We start from the raw sequence: 5,770 nt of genomic DNA, 5'->3' as shown, positions 1-5,770 counted from the left end.
TCAGAGGCAGCAGGAGCCGGCATGTGGCTGGCGGACCCACACAGGGTTCACCCATCCCAGCTGTACTCACTGCCCCTCACTGCCCAGCACCCCATCCCGCCCCATGCACCGCAGCATCCCCTGTCACTCTGAAAACCCAGAGGGTTTTCATCACCTGCAGGCAGGCTAAAGGACCTGGGCAGCTCCCTTGCACAGCTGCCCAGCAGCCCCCAGCAGCCCCCAGTAATTGCTGCTCACATCCCCTAATTGCACATTCAAAGGATTCCATCAACAAGGTGGTGGTCCGACATGAAAAACAGTCTTGATGGTTTGATGTAATATTTATACAGAGCCTCATCTTGGCATCGGATGTGGAGTGTGCAGCAGGTCGACTCCTGATGGGGTGTGTCCCCATCAGAGGGGATGCAGAGCCTACACTGCATTCTCATCTCCAACCCCCCCTCCCATTCCTGTCTCTATCCCATCTTCATACACATCCCATCCCCACTTTCACCCCCATCCTCATCCCCATCCCCATCCCCACCCCACCCCATCCCATCCCATCCCATCCCACCCCATCCCACCCCATCCCATCCCATCCCATCCCATCCCATCCCATCCCAATCCCCATCCCCATCCCACCTCCATCCCATCCCCATCCTCATCCCACCCCTCACCATCCCATCCCCACACCACTCCCAGCACAGCCCCAGGAGCGTGCAGTTCCCCCTGGCAGCCCCATGGTATCACCGAGCAGACAGCACAGTGAGGGCAGCTCCTCCTGGGAATGTCCCTTGCTTTATGGAAACATGATTCAAAAATACTATCACCTCAGGGAAAAGAGAGATATATCTGGAAGGAACTTTATGGGACGCGTTTCTAACAGGTTTAACATTTACCCAGTTTCATATTTTCTTTAGCTCTATTGGGAGAACTTAACTTCCTGTGAAATTCAGGTTGCAGATGAGTTTGGCTGCTCAGCCAACCAGGAAAGTGGCTCCAATATGTGATTCCGTTCCAACTGACCAGGAACAGCAGCCCACCAGGAACACGGAGCGCAGGAGCCTGGCGGTCTCTAAATGCTTGGATTCATGCTGATTGAAATATTAAAGCCTCACAGAGCACACAAGTACCTGTCCGAAACCAGCACAGAGCAGAAAACATCTCACTGCCCGCTCAGGACAGGAGGTGTTGCCTTTGCTGACAGTTTCCCTAATTTAATTACCATCCCTTCAGCAAGTCCTTATCACCATTTCCCAGGAGGTTCGCCTCTTGGGAAGGTGTTTGTAGGGGCTCTGTCCCCAGTGGCTCCAATTTAATGGCAGTTTGCTGCCACCTGAATGCAGGGTGAGGGGCTGCACTGGGCCCTACAAGCCAGGCTGGGGGGCACTCTGCAGGTGCCTGGCAGCACCTGCCTGCAGCAGTGCACAGCCTCAGCAAACAGATGCAAACACATGAGTGAGGAGGAAAAGTGCTCTGGATTTTTAAGGCATTCGGTAACAGCAAGTGAAGGCAATGCATTATTTAAAGGCTCTTCTAAGGAAAGAAAATAATTTCAGCTTAGTTAGCTTTTTAGGGCAGCGCAAGGAGGGAGCAAGAGCAGAGCTGCAGGCGGCACGCGCGGTGCTGCAGCAGCTGCAGGGCAGAGGCACGGGCTGTGGGCAATGCACCGGGGCTGACACCGGGCAGTGCGGGGTGCTCAGTAGCACTGGCTGCCAGCAGAGCCAGGTTCAGCCTCGTGCTTCAGCTGCAGCGAGCAGCCAGCACAGCAATGGGTACATGGAGTCCCCCGGGCCGCCTGCACTCGGAGCGCTGCCACTCGCACTGTGCCCGCATAGAACCGCTGTGATGGACGGCACCGAGCATTAATGGGCACTGCGGTACCGGAGCGCTGATGGATGGGGTGTCACCGGGTTTAATCCAGCACCATTAGCCATGCTGAAGACTCGCATATCATTTGTAAAACTAATGGATTGCTGGAGGTCATTCAGTAATAAGAATGAGAGAGAAGGGTTATTAGTTTTTATCAGACATTAATTGGCCAGAATCGATTATTTCTTTGGCATTTGCAGTATATTAGGGGCACTCCTCCCAGGAGCCCCCGGCTGGCAGAGCAGGGCAGCTGGCAGTGGCCATGCCACACTCTGGGCATCGCCCACACACCCCAGCCAAGAGCAGCTCCGGGTCCCTGCAGCCACCACAAGCCCCAGCACGGCCAGAGCCTGGCACAGCCATGGGCACGGAGGCAGAGCTGCTATGGGACAGTCCAGGAGCTGTGGGGTCACCCATCGCCTCCACACTCACAGCACCGCACGCATGTGGGGAGCAGCAGAAATGCCTGCGAGGCGGCTCAGGTGATGCCACATTTATCTAACAAGCTTCCAAATGAAAACCAGCATTTGGACTTACTGCGTTCTGGCTCAAAATTTGATTACATTTTTCTACAGCTGTAAATCTGCCTTCCTTTCTGCAACATTATTATTAAAGCCAGTATTGAATTGGTGGTGTGATACGTAAAATTTCAATCCCAGCTTTGACATTCCAGGAAGTTAAAAACCAATTACAGTGTGTGCTTTGCCTCAGGACAGAATGAATCATTGAACACAGCCACTTCACCAAGAGAAATTAAAGGCTGAAGCGGCAACACGGGGAAGGTATTAAGCTAAAAATCAAAGGTCAATTAAAGTAAAACTGAGACTATTTTATTTTTAATATTTTGCTTACATTTTCATTCCTTGCTGATGAACAAGGCGGCCAAATAGACCTGTGCTTTTATTTATTTGCTGGGTGATAAATCTGCACTGAGGTTGGTCTCAGTAGCTAGGAAGAAACACTCAGGAATGAAGCTCTCAGCCAACAACCAGGTTCGCTTCACCATAGTGGAGTCCACCAGGCCCCTCACACCACGATGCTCCACGCCATGCACATGCACATCTGCGCCGTGCATGCTGGCCAGGGCTGCTTCAGACCACCTTGCAGCACTGGGGCAGCTCCAGGCCATCGCCCATCTCCAGGGCCCACCTGGCAGCCCCGTGGTGCAAGCAGCCCCAGCACATGAACAACTTCACGTATAAATAAGCAAGCAGCCGTCTCCCAAAGAACTCGGAGCACAGGCAGCCCTGGAGAGGTGCTATCAGAGACCATGCACTGATCCAGCAGTGAATCAGCGCTGCGCTCAGCCCTCAGCCAAGCACTAAGCTCCAGCTCAACGTGCTGAAGCCTCCCAAGGCAGCACAGGGAGAGGGGCAGGGCCACACGGCACCATGCCCAAATCCAGCGGATACTTACCACTGTCATCACAGGAGGGAGGGGAGAGGCCAAGTGAGCTGCTGACCTCTCCCACTAAACAAAACAGAAGTTGTGCTTTCCTCTTTCTGTTAGCGGTACGTCACCTGCAGATGCCTCCTACGAGGGGACTTTAATGGATAATCCATACCCTTGAAGTGGAGCATATCATCTGCTCATTACCTATGATAAATCATTTGCAAAACATTAAAATGCTCCGAGATTGTCATACGGTCTTTGCGAATTGCTTTGCAACGCACACACTTCTGTCTATTAAAGGGGAAAATGTATTCACGGTGGATCCAGGCAGAGCTATCAAATTCCGCTTTATTTACAGGCTGGAGTACAAAGCTATCAGAGACTCACAGCAGTGCAGAGAGCCACCTCCTGCCCTGCCATTACCGCCCTTCGAGATAATCTGACCTCAGCGATGGAAACTCATTAAGGTCGTTAGGAAGCGCGCCAGTTCTCCGGGGAGCAGCTTCTCGTAGATTAAAAAAGGGAGCGAGCGCTGCTAACCGCGCACTTACCCACATCATACAAGCGCGCTAACCTCGGGGACAGAGTAATCTAATATATTCTCAGACAATTTAAACTCATTTCAATAAAAAAAGAATTAGGCGGAAGCAAACGGCAGAGAGAGCAGATGTTGCGGTGTTTGTGACACCCCGAAGAACAAGCTGATAGAGCGGCGCGTGGCGCAGCCGGCGCTTCCAGCCGGGCGGGAGGGCAGAGCGGGGCGGGCAGCTCCTGCATGTGGGCTGCACTGCCCACCGGGATCCCCCAATGGGGACATTGGCCGCCCCCCCCCCTGCCCCAGCTCCGGGGTTCCTGCAAACAGTGCTCGTTTGGTAAACAGTGGCGTCGTTATAAATATTCCATAAGGCCAAGAACTGCAGCGCATTAAATAATGATAAGGCCCCGCTTCCCAGGCAGGCACCGCTCCGTGCTGGTGCCCTGGAAGAGGTGTTTAAAATAGGACGTCAGCGAGGGCTGGCAGAGGTATTTGTCGTGGGGCTGATGGATAGTTTGGGAAGCACTCAATACCACGAGGATGGATCAGTCCATCACAGATCGGCTCAGACTCAATGGTAAGTAACGTACAGCCATTCCTATTGCATTCCTTGGTTAGGAAGCTCGTGTTGTTACACCAGGCGTGCTGCTCCATACTGTACTTCTTTCACTGAACAAAACGAACATGGAAAAGGTGTCCATGTCCAGCTGAGCTTTGGTAGCTCTCTCTCAGCCTCGTCGGTTTCCATCAGTGAAAGGTGTGGTTATGAAATGTGATGACAACTGAGCACCCTGCAAGCGTTGGAGTCCCCACGCACAGAACAGCCGTGGTACCAATCCCTAACTGCCCAATCCATCCACTAACCGGGTCAGGCTGACAGAGAGGCAGTGTCAGCGGGTTTATTAAAAGCTGTTTTTGCTGTAAGAGGGACCGGGTTTATGTTATCATAAATTGTCAACAGTTGGTCAGATCCCCACAGAGCGCGGATCGATACGCAGCAGAGGGGAGAAAGTGCTGAGGAAGGAAAAGCAATGCTCTAATTAGAACAGAATTTAAGAGTCCAGAGGTACCGATGACAGTGCCTAATGTGTTATAATTTATCGACGGCCTCCAACTCTTGGAGTCACTCTGCTTAGAGGCAGCAGTGCAGAACACGGGGCGCTGTGCAGAGTGCATGCCATGGGCTGTGCCCCTGCTTGCTCAGGGCCTGCAGGCTTTGGGGCCAGGCCATGGGGCCACCAGCCCTTGGGCACAGGGCAGTACCCAGCACCAGGACCCTATATGATGCTCAATACCCCCCCCCAGCACAGCACAACCCCACCCCATGGCCAGCCCTACCCTTAATAGGCACAAAGCCCTCAACTGCCCCACCTCATTTCTCAACTCCTCGTAAACAAGGAGCAATAAAATTTAATCACTCGAAGCTCTGAGTTCTCACGTGTTTCCCAGTTGCCCCCACCACCCTCCCAGCGAGATGAAGGGAAGCGCAGGCTCCCTGTTTAATAAGTGGCCATAAAAAGCCTTTGGGATTGGAGAAATATCAGCAAATATAATAAACAAAAATATATTAACTCTAATCCTGCAAAGCCCTCGGCGATATTAATATCTGTTTAATGTAATCACCTATAAATAAGTGATGACCCCACAATTCGGTATGACATCTGTCAGCCCCATTTCCATACAAGTAATTATGCTCCCTAATAACTAATAGAAGCCCAGATCCTTTACACTAGCAACCAGCTGGCGTAACACACAGCCTCCATGCACTGGACTCTGTCCCCATGGTGCCCAGCAGCCCCCAGGATGATGCCAGCACTGTGCAGAGCTGAGGCTGCTGCACCCCATGCAGTGCTGTGCAACTACAGGCAGAAAGCAGCAAGGTTTAGGAGCAAAGCATGTCCCAGGGACACAGGGTGCAGGGCTGTCCCACCCCCAAGGGACCGTGCTGAGGGGTGGCCACAGGGGACTGAAAAACACTCACTGAGGCAGGAG

Source organism: Gallus gallus, chromosome 14 (assembly GCF_016699485.2).
Source record: "Gallus gallus isolate bGalGal1 chromosome 14, bGalGal1.mat.broiler.GRCg7b, whole genome shotgun sequence".
In the NCBI taxonomy this organism is placed as follows: domain Eukaryota; kingdom Metazoa; phylum Chordata; class Aves; order Galliformes; family Phasianidae; genus Gallus; species Gallus gallus.
This window is presented reverse-complemented; position numbering follows the sequence as displayed.